The sequence below is a fragment of the Natrix helvetica genome (genome assembly GCF_964273705.1).
Source record: "Natrix helvetica genome assembly, chromosome: 6".
Taxonomy (NCBI): Eukaryota; Metazoa; Chordata; class Lepidosauria; order Squamata; family Natricidae; genus Natrix; species Natrix helvetica.
The window spans coordinates 28402211-28420398 of NC_138553.1; positions in this window are offsets into that span (position 1 = coordinate 28402211).

Genomic DNA, 18188 nt, shown 5'->3' on the forward strand with positions numbered 1-18188 from the left:
ATTAAATATATTTTTTAAAAGGAATCAAATTATCCAAATCTGAAGGATTTCTGCCACAATGGGCAAAGTTTTTGTTATCACATAAAATGTTTATAAGATGTTTACCCATATTTAAAATTTAGGACCAGTTTGTGCTCATCACCTTGAAGGAAATAGCACTGCCTGTGTCCTGAAAAGTTTGCTGCCTGAGAAGTGACTTGCTTTGTCTTTAATTTGGTTAAGGATCTTGAACATGGTGCAAACTAGGTAGCTGCTTTTTAAAAATTATTTTTAGGAATGGGTAAGAGTTATTGCTGCTGCTGTAGAAGGAAAAGTACCTTTAAACGGTAGAGAATCTCCCCTCATCCCCATTGCAGACATTGCTTATATTTTCTCCTGTACTGAATATAAAATTGATATAATTTCATATTTCCTACTACCTTAAAGGTTCAGAAAGGGTCATTTATACCTGCAGAAAATCCCTACACATTGTTAGTGATTCATTCAGCTGCAGATGCATATATATATAATACTGTATCTAATGTTTTAAACTATCTCTGGTAACTTAGCTTCATTAAGCAAGCAATATAGATTGAATCTGGGTTGGTGATTTACTGCTCTCCACCTTTTCACTGGTAATGGGAAGGACGTGAGGGATTGTATTGCTATGCTAGTTGATATGTATAAAAGCAGAGAGAAAGTTTAAATTAAAAGAGGAGGAGGAAGTAAGCCAGAGTATTATTTCTTTTAGCTATTTTAGAGGCAATTGTCTGAGCTGGGAATAGATCTCAAGAGATTAATCTGAAAATAAAAAGGTTTGAGGTTTTAAAAGTCTCCCTTTTTAGCACAGGATCTCTTTTCCCATAATCTCACAGAACTATAGCTGATCTTCCAAATGTTAATGGGCTAGACATTCCTGGTCAGGTTAGTTGTGGCTACTAGGAATTGAAGATTATGCAGATTATGCATATCTGGGACAATGAAAGATGGGGGATAATCCAATTTATTTAAGACAAAGATATGCAGCCTTTTTTTTTGTACAGCTATTTTCTTACAGAGGTAATCTGCTAGAGGTGGCACTGGTGGGCAGAGCAAGGGACAAAAAGTGGATGTGGACAGAGACGTCAAGCACACGCGCACACACACACACACACACACACACACACACACACACACACACTTGTTTTTCTTCCGCTGCAAAGAAAAGGATAAATTGCTTTTGGAAAAGATGTGATCTGAGTTGATTACTTACAAAGGGCTTTTGAAATCAAGCCGAAGGCCCCAGGATTCTGAAGCTGTAGATTGCCACTTTTGATTAGGGGCATCACAGTGCTTTGCATATAGAATGAATCAGGTTCCAACCACAGTGTCTGTAGGTTTGCTCATGCCCTCCCCTCCCCCTGCAAACATTACATGGTAGGAAAGTTCTTTTACTGAATCCTATTTGCAGAAGCTCGTACTCCCTTGCATTAGGCAGCTTCCTAAATCCATATGCTTATTTCTTATGCTCCAGGGTTCTATCCAAGCTCCTTTCCAAATACCATAGATTCTAGAGCAAAGCCCTGACGAGACCTGGGTTAAAATGAAGTCTGGGGAAGGCTCAGATGAGGCTCTGCATTGGAGGCAGAGAGGGGGCAAGGCCATCTGGTGGTGATGTGCTGCCTCCAGAGCTTCCGGAGCCAGACATCAGTGAGGCAGATGAACAGGGGGGGGGGGTTATTCCAAGTGAGCTGTCAGAAGGCAAGAACAACTAAGAAAAAAGAGTAAGGCTTGGAGTTGATTGGCCCCTCCCATAAGACATAAAAGAAGATAAGATCTTAAGAGAGCTTAAGAGCTCTCACCTTAAGAGAAAGAAGGACTAGGGGAGACATGATAGCAGTCTTCCAATATCTCAGGGGTTGCCACAAAGAAGAGGGAGTCAAACTATTCCCCAAGGCACCTGAGGGTAGAACAAGAAGCAATGGGTGGAAACTAATCAAGGAGAGAAGCAACTTAGAACTAAGGAGGAATTTCCTGACAGTTAGAACAATTAATCAGTGGAACAGCTTGCCTCCAGAAGTTGTGAATGCCCCAACACTGGAAGTCTTTAAGAAGATGTTGGATAGCCATCTGTCTGAAACAGTATAGGTTTTCCTGCCTAAGCAGGGGGTTGGACTAGAAGACCTCCAAGGTCCCTTCCAACTCTACTATTGTATTGTATTGTATTGTATTGTATTGTAGGAAACGGATGTGAGCCTTTGCAGCAATTAGTTCATTCTGGTCGGTCCAAACTCTGAGAAGCTCTGTTTGACGGTGCCACGTTTGCCCTTGAAAAACTAATTGGCAGTTGGGTCTCTGGCAGCATTTCAAGGGAGGGTGCTTATCAACATTACCCTGAAAGACTTTGGCAACTCGAGCAGACATCTGTCGGACTCTTCACAGATTATTTGTGAATCATTATGGGCTGTGAATGACCATAATTCACAGCCGTTTAAATAAAAGAGGATTTGGGGGACTAAGAGTATGATTTATGCTTTGTCGGGAAGCCAAGGTCAAAACAGGTAGGCTGTGGCAGGATTCTGAGTCTCAGTTTCCCAAAATGCCTTGAAATAATAGTGGGCATTCTGGAAAATTAAAATGAGGACAATTTCTGATGCATTTGATTGGAACATTTTTCTTCATAAACAGGAGCTCGGGCATTATAAACAGGCTGGAGTAGAATATTGACCAGCTTAGATTCATATTTCACTATGTTCACCCTTTGACTCAAGATGTAATCTGTGTTGACCCTTCATCATTAATTCAACAGAAAATTTTCCTCACGATGCAAATGGACACTTTCCTATCTAGGTGTGCAATGCACTGTCGTAAATTTGATAGATTGCTGGTTGGCTAACATGCTTCTTTCTGTGCTTGGAAGCACAAGCATGTCTGAAGGGAGAAAACGAAACTTGACACTTTGGGCCTTTTTCCTATCAAGGACTTTGGAGTGCAGCTGGTAATCTATTTTCATAATAAATGCCTATACATCTTCATAAAAGGCCAGGAAGCAATGGGCATAAAACAGGAATATGGCAAGTTCTAGCATTGTCCCTCCCTTTCCATCTTAGCTTATCAGTTCCTCTTTTGAAAGATGATACAATTTTAAAAGGTTTCAAGAAATCATTTGCCAGTGAGGGAGACTGAAACTGGAAAACCAGCCAGGAATTATTTGCAGACTTCAGAAAAGATTTGGAGAGGCACACTAGCAGGAAATGCAAAGTTGGAGGGGGGGGGGGGTGGAACAGCAGCAAGAACAAGTCAGTAGCTTTGAGATTCTGCATCTGGATTCTTGTTCTAATTCCAAGCAAGGATTTATAGTAAAACAAACCAGACTTTTCAAACCTAGGATTGCAATCCGCCAAATTTTGACGTAACTATGATCTTTGGAAGGAATGAAGATAGACAGACGCTCCCTTGCTGGAGTAGGTAAGCCTCAGAAAATGCTGCAGTTTGTGAATTGTTTCAGATGCATCAAATAACTGTGGGTACTTTCAGACTACTCCATTTCAAGCTCCTGATTCATTATAGTTATTGTGTTAATTTTCACTTCTGGAACAAAGGCGGTATTCAGCAGGTTCTGACCAGTTCTGGAGAACCGGTAGCGGAATTTTTGAGTAGTTTGGAGAACTGGTAAATACCATCTCTGACTGGCCCTGCCCCCATCTATTCTCTGCCTCCTGAGTCCCAGCTGTTTGGGAGGGAATGGAGATTTTACAGTACCCTTTCCCTGCCATGCCCACCAAGCCACGCCCACCAAGTCACACCACGCCCACCAAGCCACACCTACAGAACAGGTAGTAAACATTTCTGAATCCCATCACTGTTTTGGAACTCTCAAAATTCTGAAGACATGAGGGAACTGTATGAACTGAAAATAAAACATGAGACTACATACCTCAGTTAGAGAAACAAAGAAGATCTCCTCACTTCTAATCTACATGAAAACGGAGAAACAAAACTTCTAGTCCCCATCACCACCTTGCTGCTCTGTATTTAAGCACATATTGTGTACATTTTCCTTCATTTGCTTTGGGTGGGGAAACACTGATGGTTGCTATCATAGGAAGCTAAGTGGAAAACACCGTTCTTCTGCTGCATTGAAAAGCAGTACGCATCTCCCTCTCTCAGGCTGTGGTCCATCTTTATAGTCTGAGAGGTATAATGGTATAGAATTTTAAGCCCCTGTTAAATTTTTGACCCCTGTTAATATGCCATAGGGACACGGTGGCTCAGTGGCTAAGATGCTGAGCTTGTTGATCAGAAAGGTCTGCAGTTTAGCGGTTCGAATCCCTAGTACCGCATAAATGAGTGAGCTCCCATTACTTGTCCCAGCTTCTGCCAACCTAGCATTTCGAAATCACGTAAAAAATGCAAGTAGAAAAATAGGGACCACCTTGGTGGGAAGGTTCCATGCACCTATGGTGTTTAGTCATGCCGGCCACATGACCACGGAGACATCTTTGGACAGCGCTGCCTCTTCGGCTTTGAAATGGAGATGAACATCGCCCCCTAGAGTCAGGAATGACTAGTACATATGCGTGTGGTGAACCTTTACCCTTACCTTAATATGCCATGTTTTTGAGACGTAAAATAAATGAGACCAGGAGAAATCACTTCAGAATTGTTTCCATCTTTAATATGACATATAAGTTATACCATTCAATTGAAAAACAAACTGAACTCTTTTAGGAGGGAAAATAACTATTTAAAAAATGTACAGTAAAGCCCCAATACCTGAGTGCCACTAGTCACTATTACACTGCTGGAGAGGAAAAGCCCATGGAATGCTGGTTAGTTCTTCAACTGAGATCTTCAACTGTTCTTTTTTTCCTTTCATGTTCTAGCATAGTATGAGAGATCAATGGTCCTTCCCTTGTTTTTTTTAAACTGCAGCTCCTGCCATTACTATTGGCTATGTTGATTGATGGATGATGGAATTCAACATACCTGCTTTCTATCTCAATCTAATAAATCCCCTGACCTGACCCTGCTTTAAAAAAATCTCTTATGGGTACCATTATCACTGTGGCCCCAATTTTGTATTTCCATTGGCTGAAGAACAAATGCCAGTGAAGGCATCACTGTAAGCAACTGTGACAGGGATATGCCGCAGTTTAATCTTGCTGTGCCATTTCCAATCTGCCTTTCTCTTTTTGATGTTGATGAATGGGGCCTAGGTAGAAAGGAAAGGTAGACAGGAAAGAGATTATATATGGGAAAGACATGCGTGCATATATTCTTGGCATCTTCGTTATAGAGTGTCTCTTAATTTTATGAGGGTAGGCTGAAGTTACAGAAGTAACACAAATAGGAAGTTGTTCTCTAGAAGAAAAAGGATAATATCAAGTTGAGGGCAGGCTGCTCATTACCTAATTCCTTCTCTTCTACCTCATGTTTGATCTCGTAAGAGCATTAGAAACATGAGAGAGTCAGCACAGCTATGATCCAGACCACTTCTCTGCCCCTTTTATATGCTGTGGAAATGAAGTTTCCCCCAATGCACCAGAAATTATGGGAGGGACAGGAAGGGAGTTCAGCTATTTGAAAAGCCCCTCGTGGAACTCCTCTCCTGTTCCTTCTTCTGAAGCCATGCGGGGCGCACTGTCTTGTCTTTCACAGCCGCCTCGTTTCCAATTGGGGTGGGGATCCATGGAGAGGGAGGAAAAAGATGGATTCCCCCCTCTCCAATTGGTAACGAGGCGACTGTGAAAGACAAGGCAGCGTGCCCCGTGTGGCTTATTCAAACAGCAGAAGAAGGAACAGGAGGGGAGTTCGGCTGTTTGAAAAGTCCCGCGTGGAACTCCCCTCCTGTTCCTTCTTCTGCTGTTTGAACAAGCCACACGGGGCACGCTGCCTTGTCTTTCACAGTCGCCTCGTTACCAATTGGGGGTGGGGGAGGAATTCAACTTTTCCCTCCCTCTCCATGGATCCCCACCCCAATTGGAAACGAGATGGCTGTGAAAGACAAGGGAGCGCGCCCTGCATGGCTTGTTCAAACAGCAGAAGAAGGAACAGGAGGGGAGGATTTGTTGGATAAGCCCACGGCGTGCACTGCTCTCTCCTCTGACAGCCACCTCGTTTCCAATGAAGGGGGTGGGGAATCTATGTGATTTCCTCCCTCTGCATGGATTCCTCACCACCTTCATTGGAAACAAGGTGGCTATCAGAGAGAAGAGGGCAGCGCACGCCACGTGGGCTTGTTGGGGGCCTCCGGAAGAACCGGAATGCTAAGGCACGCTAAATTTCACCAACCGGTATGCCCGTACCATTCTGTACTGGCTGAAACCCACCCCTGATCCCTCCTCAGTGTGGCTTATGAAGCTGTCTAGCTTTCACTGCCCAACAAGAGCCATGGTGGCCAATGGTTAAAATGTAGTACTGCAGGCAGTGGTGGGTTCCTACCAGTTCGGACCGATTTAGCCAAAGTGGTTTGGCAGCCTGGGTTCCTGGAACTGGCAGTGACCCAGGCCTGCCATGCCCCAGAACCAATTCCCCGGTCTCGTCTGCCATTGCCGGCATGCTTCTGCGCATGCGCAGAACAATTTTCAGTAAACTACGCAAATCACCCTCTGTCAGCAATCCGGTAGTAAACCGGTTAGGAACCCACCACTGACTGCAGACTACTTCTGCTGGCTGCCAGCTACCAGAAGTTCAGCAGTTCAAGTCTCACAGGCTCAAGATTGACTCAGCCTTCCATCCTTCTGAGGTCGGTAAAATGAGGACCCTAGATTATCAGAGACAATATGCTGATTCTCTAAAACCGCTTAAAGACGGTTGTAATGCACTGTGAAGCAATATATAAGTCTAAATGCTATTGCAATATCATCTTTTTCCCCCTCCCACTAATAATCCCAATTCAAATTAATGAAAGGGGATAGATATTCTTTCCAAGGAAACAATATCTTAAATGAAGTCCAATGTTGTATTACTCATTTCATCAGCCAAGATGCATCTAACTCAGTCTTTTGTTGATTTTGTCTTCAGTGGTCTGAAGCCTCCTTGGCTTCTCATGTTCTCTGAGGAAGATCTGATCCCCCATAAAACATTTTCAGGAGCAATATTGTTGCCACACCTAAAGGAGTGTCCTGCCCTCGTGAAAATTTTGGAGAAACAGTGCTTCTCTTGAAAACTTTGCAGAAATAATCTATCATTTCCTATCTGGAAATGTGACTAACTGCAAGCATGGCAGGCTGCCCTTTGTAGTTGTTTTTCACTTTAGCCTAGGACTGTTATGGCAAACCTATAGCATGTCTGCCAGAGGAGGCACACAGAGCCCTCTCTGGGGGCACACGTGCCATTGCCAGCTGCTCTTCCAGATTCTGTTACATGCATACACGCCGGCCAGCTGCTCTCTTCTGGGTTCTGGCAGGCGCATGCCAGCTGTCCCCCTGAAGAGAGCATCTGGACGATGCACATGTGCTCCGACCAGCTATGTGGCACGCATGCATGCGACGGAACCCAGAGGAGTAGCTGGCCACCGTGCACATTCACACCAGCCAGCTACTCTCTTCTGGGTGCCAGTGCGCACTCCAGTACCGAAAAGGTTAACCATCACTGGCCTAGGAGAATATAACTTTGTAGTGATTTATTATATTATATTTATAGCCTGTCTTTTCTTCAAGTGCTCAAAGTGACACACACACAGAGTGCTTTCCAATTGGCTGGGCTCAGAGAGAGAATAAATGGCCTCAAATACTCAGTCAGCTTCCATCAGGCCTTCAGTCTCGGTCTTTTGCCTGTATTGCTGTCTGAACTTGAGCACAGCATGCAAAACAGTGACCCTTCCCCTCTCTTTCCCTTCCACGCTTATCCCCCATTCAGTGGTTCAGAAGGGCAAAGAAGTGTAATGGTCTTTGAAAGAGAGGATGAGGAAGAGCCATAGGATAAGCAGTAAGAAGCAGCTTAGCAATTGGGGGGGGGGGTGTAGCAAACATCTCAGAAAGGACCTTCCCTAGTTTCTTAGGCTGTAAAAGCGAAGTGGGGTGAGATGTATTTTCGGACTTGCAAGATTGATATTAGCCCTTAGAAGAAGTCCAGACAAGAAGCCCCAGTCACGAGTTCTAACACTACATATTTCTCTATTACCTTTTGTTCTTGAGCAGCTCTGTTGGTAGAGGAGCACCCGTCATCCTGGCAGCACCAGCAGCTGCAGTCCTTTCAGTTGACAGCACAAGTGCCAGATTTGGCACTTAAGGTACTAAGAGTCTGTCTTCTTGTCACAACGGAGGAGCACTGGGAGGCCTCTAGGAGAGGGGGGGAAAAGCCTTTCCATTATCACTCAAAAGCACACCACTAAATCTGAGTCAAAACACCACAGTACCTGCAGTTCCCTATCGTTTTTATCAATGCTGGAAGCTTTCCCAACAGATGGTTATTACTTAAATGGGAAAGAAACATAGCTTTCCTCAAGTGGAAGGAATGGAAAGCAAAGATTATAGTGATTTGTCTGGGATCAGCAGGGTTCCTTTCCTTCAGCTGCTGGAAGTTTGGTATGCAGAGGGGGGCAAATCAGCCTCCGGATACATTCAAGTGCTCAGTCCTGCAAAACACTCAGAAGACTGAATTCAATGAGATTGTAGATGCCTTGACATTAATCCTAATATGAAGAAAGGAGCCACTAGTGAGGATGCCACAGCTATCTACTCATGTCTTCTCTGCCAACACTGGTTTTGATCCTGTTAATACAGTAATATTTACCGGTAACCAGACATCACAATGACTGTTTGTATCAAGGAAACACAAGCAGGGGTGGGTTGCTGCCAGCATTTCTGACAGTTCGGTGTGCACATTTGCATCTAAAAAGGACTGTGCACACGCACAACCTTAGAAGAGAGGAAAAAAATAAATTTCTGCAATGAAAATTGTTCTGTGCATGTGCAAAACCAAATATCAAGATGGCGGCGGTGGCTGTAGAACCGGTTCGGGGGCGTGGCAGGCCCAGTTGCTACCTACTTAGGTGAACCAGCCCACCTCTGAAGACAAGTGAGGCTAGCACATTTGTTGATAACAGTTTCTTTTTTTAAATAATGGTCTAAGATGAATCAGAACCAAGGGGCAAGATTGTTCCACACTATCAGATCTGATGGCTGTCGGCTCTGTGTGAAAAAATGAATCTTCTTCATATTTCAGAGGTTTCACTGCTTCGGTTCTATTCCCTATTGCTTCTGTCTGAATTATCCTTTTTGGGCCAAAAGCTTATTAACTGTTTATATTAAATGTGGGCGAAGGATGAGGCTGGACACAGCTGAGGTGAATTTAACGATTTATTGTAACAAGCAGCAACAACAGCAGTACAGGAGAGAAGTGCGCGTTCCCCTGCTTGACAGCTATTTATACGGAGCTGTCAAGCAGGGAAACCAATCAGAAGGAAGGAACAGCCCGCTCTTCAGCCAAGCTGCATCTTGGCCAATCAGACGGGGCTTGGCTGTTGCTAGCTGACAGCCAGGGAATCCCCGGTCGTAGGTTGAGGAATACAACAGTTTAGAACAGGGGTGTCCAAACTTGGGAACTTTAAGACTTGTGGACTTCAACTCCCAGAATTCCCCAGCCAGCCATGCTGGCTGGGGAATTCTGGGAGTTGAAGTCCACAAGTCTTAAAGTTCCCAAGTTTGGACACCCCTGGTTTAGAAGAAGTACTAATAGGAAGCTCCTCTTTTTTTTAGAGTTTTTTAAACCCCACTTTTATTACTTTTATAAATAACTCATACCTAATATTCCTTCTTCTTCTTCCTGTTTTTCCCACAACAACAGTTCTGTGAAGTGAAGTGAGCTGGACTGAGAGAGAGTGACTGGCCCCCAAATCACCCAGCTGGCTTTCATGCCAAAGATGGGACTAGAACTCATTTTCTTGGCTTATCTTGTCTAAGTACCTTAACCAACTTGCCTCTCCTGCAATCTAAAGAATGTGTTTGCAGGGATATCAGTGATGTTGTAAACTTCCTGGTGTATCTGCAAATATGTTTTCCCACATGCAAATAATTCAATTAGCTTTGGGAAATGGGTTTTTAAGGTGTGCCTAATGCTAAATCAAAATACAATCCCATTATTTTTCCACCCTGAAATAAAGCACACCGCTCCTCCATTTCAGTGCTGCAGACTGTAATTTTCTATAGCATCAACTATGGAATAGTGTCAGATTTGTTCCTTTGTTCTTGTTTTACTCAGAATATGGTAGAGTAGCATCCCTTTTGGGCACCAGGGACCAGTTCCATGGAGGGCAGTTTTTCCACAGGTCAGTGTGGTTTCTCACACCACCTGGATCCCGCACATGCGCAGATGAGGCTTCACTCGCATGCACGGCCCGGTTCTTGGCAGGCCACAGACTGGTGCCGGACTGCAGCCCAGGGGGATCCTGTGCTAGAATACATTGTTACCTTCACTCTGACTTGGCTTCATTATTATACTTTGCTACTTATATGTAAGTCAAGGCAACAAACATACATAATGCTGTTTCCTCCTCCTATTTTACCCATGACAACAACCCTGCTAGGTAGGTTGGGCTGAGAGAAAGAATGATTGGCCTAAAAGCACCCTGATGGCTTCTCATTTTTGAAGAGAGTTTTCTGATGCCTTCAGTGATTACCCTTGCTGTTAACATGAACAGATAAAGTATTTTAGATCTGGATTTTTAGGAATCAGATTTATGAGTAGGAGAACAGATGCACATATATGCCCAGAAATTCATCATGAATTAATCCTACCATTTGCAGAAGAGAGAGAACCCTTTATTAGTTAAAAAAAAGTAATCAAGTATAATCAAGGTAGGTAAGTATAATGCATAGCTGTGCAGACAGATTCTTAATGGATGCTTAATAATGTCTCCATGAGTAAGATGAACATATTACTTTACCTTGACTATTCATAGTGATGGAAAAGTAATCTTACATTCCTTTTTTCCTGAGAAGCATAGCTGAGCAGGAGGTTGGATCTATGACAGGTGAGTAGCTTCCCAAGCTTAATGTACAGTGAGGTTCAAAAAAAGGTATCCCTGGGATCCGTCTGTCTTTTATAACTTCTCACTGCATAAATTGTTTACAGTCTAAAAATGGAAGACATGACCTTCACCGCTAGCCATGGGTAGTGTAAATAACCGAGATAAGGTGTAAAAGCAAGGATGAGAAAGATGACCTGTCAAACTCCCGGAACAATTAGTCACATGAGAAGACAAGAAGGGTGGTGGAAACGAGCAGCTAACAGAATACTTGTCTCAATGTTATTTCCTCAAATAATACTTTTCTGCAGCTCTACTATGATCCTTTTCACACAATGTAGTGTCTAAGAAAAGACAGATAACTTTTTCCAGAGGTCAAATTCTTTTGACCTATGATTCTTTTTAAAGTTTTTTTTAATTATCCAATGACAGTAAGATGCCCTAGATTTGTAAGTTGCTTATGTCTGATTTCTGATGTAATATTTTCTGGAGGGGAGTGGGTCACTAATCCTTTCCTTATTTACCTCAGTCTAATTTTATCCAGTGTCCTACTGACATCAAAGAGATGTTCAATTAAGCTTGGCTAGGATTGACGGTACTATAGAAGGGTTCATAGCTTCCATCTGCTCTTTTGCAAATTGCACCTGGGGAGGAAAGCTATGACAGATCAGTTATGTTTTTCTAAAGGTATTTTTTCCAGTGAAGAAGGATGTCTTCCCTTATGATTAATGTGCACCTTAGAGTGCAGCTGACAGGAGAAGGTATTTCCAAAGATGAAGTATATAGTTAGGGGGGATATGTTGGGGCTTAGGCATGTGATCTTGCCAAAAAGCAGATAAAAAGAAAACAAGAACACTATTATTTCTCTTATGAATTGATAAATGTATTAGATCATGGTGGTAATAGCCGAAATGACTTGTTGGAGGGAATGATAACTACTTTGATAAAAGACTGGGAAACCTTTTATGGACTTTTGGCTGAAAATGGATACAAATAATTTGGTGATTTTTGGATTCACTAATTAAAAAATGGAGATGCACATGGGAGAAGGGAACTCTGTTCTGTAGTTTTGAATGGGGCATTCACTATGTCCACAACTGTGGTAAAGAAGATTGGATGTTGCATTTTTAAGTATTTGATTTCCTTTTTATTTCCCCACATTCTATTGTTTTCAATATTTTTCTATTTTTCTTGTTTATTTTCATTTTTTGTGTTTATCTTTTAACTTTGTTAAAATTATTTGATATATACATATAAAGGTAAAGGTTTCCCCTGTCCAGTTGTGTCTGACTTTAGGAGCTGGTGACCATCTCCCTTTCTTAGTTGAGGGAGTTGTCCAAAGACATTTCCATGGTCATGTGGACCATGGACTACACACCGAGGCACATGGAGCATTGTGACCTTCCCACCGAAGTGGTACCTATTTATCTACTTACATTGGCATGCTTTCAAGCCACTAGGTGGGCAGGAGGTGGGGCAAGAATGGGAGTTCACCCTGTTGCTCATCTTCTGACCTCTGAGCCATCGCACTCCATCTACATATACCTTTATTTCTACCTCTGCATCATCTACATCCACATCCATGTATGTACATATATGTATACATATTTATTTATTTTATTTATTAGAATTTGTCAAACAAAAAATGAGAACAAGAATTAAAAAAAAATACAATGGCAAGGACAATAGGTACGATGTGCACTTATGCATGTCCCCTCTACTGACCAACTTAAGTATGAAGTAAGGTCCACAGGAGTCAATCTGCGACTGAAACTATGAAAATTTGTAGCTCAGACATCTGGATCAGGTAGAGCATTCCAGATTTTGACAACTATTACAGAAATCATATTTTTACAGTCAAGTTTAGAACGATACACATTGAGTTTAAAGCGGTTGTTCGCACACGTATTATTGCGATTAAAACAAAAAAAGGTCATTTACAGGTAAAGCATTATCGGTACTATGTATAATTTTGTATGCAATACCTAGGTCTGACTGCAAGCAACACAGTTCTAAGTTATCCAAACCGAGAATTTTGAGCCTAGTAGCATAGTGAATTATATTGTGTACAGAAAAGTGCAAAGTTTTTCTTGTGAAATACTTCTGAACCGCTTGTACTGATGTCAGATATATGATGGGGATTCCAAACAATTGAACAATACTCTAAGATTGGTCTAGCATAATTTTTATAAGCCCTAGTTAGCAATACAATGTTTCCAGAAAGAAAGCTTCACAAAATTAAATATACAACTCTTAATGCTGTACATATAAACATATTAGACCAGGATGGTAATGCTACAGAGAGATAAACATATGAATCTGACAGTATATAACCCTTACTGACCCCAAGGAGATTTCTAGGCTTTGGAGCAGGTGTTTTACTCAGCCTTGCCTGAAGATGCCACCCTGTGAACCAGAGACATTTGCCTGAAAAGCTGGTGCTAGGTCCCTGGCATGACCCTTCCCAAGGAAGGATAGGATTCCGGGGGGCATGTAGCTTCTGAATGGATGAGCAGTAGCTGTTGCTTTCAAAAACAAAAATAGAGCAAATTAAACAGAGGATAAGAAGCAAACTGAAATTGTAGAAAGGTAAGAGAGTGAAAAAGTGGAAAGGAGTTAAAGCAATGGCCATCAATATGAAATTTAAATTGAAAATGACAAAATGCTTGAAAGGTTTCTGCACCCTTCCTGCCCGCAGAGCATTACGGGCTCTACAGCACTAGAGATAGGTACAGAGGTGGTATTCAGCAGGTTCTAATCAGTTCTGGAGAACCGGTAGCGGAAATTTTGAGTAGTTCTTGGAACCGCTAAATACCACCTCTGACTGGCACCGCCCCATCTATTCTCTGCCTCCCGAGTCCCAGCTGATCAGGAGGAAATGGGGATTTTGCAGTAACCTTCCCCTGGAATGGGGAGGGAATGCAGATTTTTACAGTATCCTTCCCCTGCCACGTCCACCAAGCCACGGCCACAGAACCGGTAGTAAAATAATTTGAATCCCACCACTGAAAGGGTACCATCTCATAGCTTCCCTCCTCTAAAACTTTCTCTTCAGTTTCCTGCCTGAAAAATACAAGAATATTTTGCATAAAAAGAACTCCTTCTGCAGTATGTCTCTTTCCATTTAGAACATGAGAAGGTGAGAAGTAGTTTTTCTTCTTCTTCTCACTTCTGAAAGCTTCAGCATTTGACATTAAATATAAAGGAGGACAATCAGATATCCAACAAAATGGACACTGTGAACTTTTGTCTGCTTCACAGTGGGACAGAGAAGGGCCAGGGTAAGAAGCAGGAAAGCAAGAATGGGAAATATGAAAAATGATAAATAAAATAAAGGCAATATGACCCCCTTAAGTTTTATGTGATGACATGGAATGAAAATTTGTAATACATTCTTTAGTGCCCAAAACCCCATCCTCCAATTCAGGTACAAGTAGCATTAGTGTAGCATTCTCTAACAGAGTAGCCCCCATTTGTGCTGCCTTTAATTTGTCAAATTCACAGTCAGTGTATGAATTCTGTAAATTGGAAGTCTATTGAATGTATATTCTTGCTTGTTTAAAGATACCCTGTAGTAATGGTGGTGGACTTTTTGAGTTTAGTATGTCAAAAATTCAGAAAATGCCTAACTTGACTCTATGGTGTGTCTCGCACACACCCAAACAGACCTTACAAAGGAGAAACAATTCTTTACATATTCATTTATTTAAGAAAAATACAGTCAAATCGTAGATATTATACATTACCTAGAGAAATATTAAACGATTACAAAAATGAAACATGAATAAAACAAACTCAAACACTTGCAAAATAATAATTAAAAAGCAGATTCATGATTAAATGAGTTCATATTAAAACATCATATTAATCGAGCAGAAGGAAAACTGGAGTTATTCCGAAGAATAAAGTGTGAAAATCTGAAAGAAAAGAGAGTGACTTACAACCGAGAAAGCAATACAGGATGCCCACTGTTAATTGGGCTTGAAATAATACATTATTGTTTGAAATGATTACTTCTGAAGAATTCATTATGGTTTGAAATGGTACAATACTTCGTCAAATGAACATTTTGCCCCAATCTCAGGTGGGATAGGAAGCTATCTGAGGCAGCTATGGGACACATGAGGCCTTCACTTTGGGAACTTTGCAGCCTTTGAAAAGAGAGGGAAAGTGTGGTCCATTCTTGTGTACTATTTGGAGGCCACAAGAGCACAGCCCTGTCACATGACTTCCAGTGGGACTGGAGTCTGCTTGAGAGCACACCACATTCTTGTGTAGCCTCCACAACCTCAGAAAACTGAGCAAAAATGGACATTCCAACATGTCACCGAAAATAACATGATGTGTCACCTGCGTTGCACATGTCATAGTTCTCCATCAACATTCTATGCTGTGGAGAGCACTAGGTTAGGAAAGGCTGACTTAATTTTAATATTAGAACCTTTCCTGATTTATGGGTACTTTCACTTAAGATAATCATAGTCACTATGTTCACACACTCCATTAAGCCAGACCGTCCCAATCCAAATGTCTGAACTCCAGTCTCCCAATTCTCAATAATGGCCGTACAGTCTGGGAATTCTGAATACGGGAGGCAACTTGCTGTTAGAGGCCACAGGCTGGAGAAGGCCACATTTATTCAAGGTTTATTGTTTAGATTTCCACATCATACCAAGCAATAAGCTGTTATTTCCAAATATAGCGGCTGGATAAAAGCAGAAAGCTAAGGTTAAAACAGGAGTGAAATCCAGCAGGTTCTGACAGGTTCTGGAGAACCAATAGCGGAAATTTTGAGTAGTTTAGAGAACCAGCAAATACCACCCCTGGGCTGGCCCCAGAGTGGGGAGGGAATGGAGATTTTGCAATATCCTTCCCCTGCTATGCCCACCAAGCCACGCCCACAGAACTGGTAGTTTAAAAAAAATTGAATTTCACCACTGGGTTAAAAGAACAATTTTGGCTAGATGGGATGTATTATCTCAGTCTTTCTGAGTGCTTACTTTTACAATGGCAGCAGAGGCACTGATATATGATTTGTTTGCTTGTTTATTATATTGTTCATCTTACTATCCAAAGTTGTTGCCATTAGAAATAGAGATCCATTTTAAAAAAAAAACCAGAGAGGGCTCTAAAGCGATGGATAAGTAGCACTGAACATAATGAGATAGATACATAGAACTGGATAGTACAATTAATCTAGTTTGAACAGCCCTTCAGGCAGTCACTCATGCCTAGTCACCTTAAAGCTTGGCTATTGTGATGCATGGGGCTGCCTTGTAGATCATCTAGATTTTAGAAGCTTTAGGTGGTCCAGGAAACAGTGGCATGAATAGTGATGGGCATGCCTATAACACCCATCTTTGCAAGCTACATTGCTTGTCAGTTTGCTTCTGGGTGTGATCCTGGTCACTCACTTCCTATAAAGCCTTACATGTCATAGGGCTCAGCTTCTTGAAGGATCATCTATCTCCCGTAGAATCTACCTAGCCAGATGGATCTGGCAGGATTGATACACCGTGGGTTCCTTCGATTAAGCAATGTCATTTATTGGAAACATAGTGGCATTCAATTCTGAGCAATATTTGATATAGTCCAGTTCATTTGATCAGCATCAGATTGGAGAATGTCACCAAAATGGAAGGTCTGCTACCTTTCTGTCATTGTTTCATTTGAAATCTATCCCAAGGACAAGCCCCATCATGATGATCACATTTTATCGGTTTTTTTTAAAAAAAAAGTTTGTTGAAGCACTATGATTATGTGTCATGAGAGAAGAATGGTTATTTTTTGCAGCAGGTACTTCAAGAAACCATTGTTTGTAGCATGCTTGTCAGATCAATAAAACAAAAGAGAATTGTGCCGGAAAGAATCTGAATCATGAACTAAGAGAAATGAAGCACTGATGCTTCATTTTTGAAGATGAAACCTGCTGAGGATGAAAGAACATTCCTTAAAGCATGAAAATCTAGTCTGGGATAACTGATTATTGTTGTCAGTGTATGACTCATGAAGACTGGTGTAACATAGTGACTGCTGGTTTTTCGAGAGCATGTTTAATACAATGGCCAAGATACTTTATCTGTGAACTATTGAATTCTTTCCTCAAACATCATGTGTCTTGAGTTGCATTCAAGAAGCACTGGTCCTACCATTGGTCTGAATCAGACCATTGATTCTGGCTCCCAATGCAAATGTCAGGGAGCGCTAGAAGCATTGGAAGACGCAGATGCTACTACCATTGCAGTAGATGACATTCTTATAGCACCAACATTAAACTTGTATCCCATTTCATATCCAACCAAATATAGGGCTCCAGAAGTTAAGGGATAGTTAAGATTGATTTACCTTACAGAATTGTAAGGAACATTGTTGAAATAATCCTCAATGATATTCTTATAAATTTTAAATATTATCACCATTCAGCAAATGGACAAAAAGTACTCTTATGTCTTTAGTCAAATGTTCACTTTTTCGCTGCTTCATATGGTCTGGGGATGAGATGTGGCCTTAAAATCATACCTTCAACCTCGACATTAGCATAATTTATACATGAGCAACGACACAAAACATAACAATTCCTTTAAAATGTGTAGTTCTTGATAAGGCTGGCATGTTTTTTAGGGTCTTCTCATCTCTTTACTATATATTTCATTTTCTTTCACAGATTCTCTTGTGACCTGAAACATCACATAATCAGTTGAACCCCATCTTGCTTTAAAATAAGTAGTGTTGAGTTAACTTTGTTTAATACAAATAGAGCATAGTGTGGAAATCACTTTTATGGACACTCTTTTTCAGTCTCATTAAGCACAGCTAGCACCAGATTTCCATCTGCCTATTGCCTAAGACAATTCATTTAACCTGGTGCTCTGTCAATATGTTCAATTATTTTGTATCAGTCCCAGCTTAGAGCTATATATGATCTATTAGAGGGGGTCCAGTTGAAAAAGACTAAGTCAGGTGAAATTTGACAATGCATTTGATATTCATCTCGAATATAACTTTCTCCTTGTCCAGTAATAACTGAAACCTCTATAACTCTCTAACTCGTAGAAAATGCAAGCAAACGGAAGCAAATTATACTTTAGTATGCATTATGTATGCATGCTCAGGTGAGAGGGAAGGAAAAGTGATAACATGTGTGTCACAATGTGGCAATGTAAACTCCACCCTTTATAAATGTACACACATTACAGTATGGTGTGAAAGAGTACAGCACATTTCGTCACTTCTGTATTTTCATGATTAGGAACAGAGA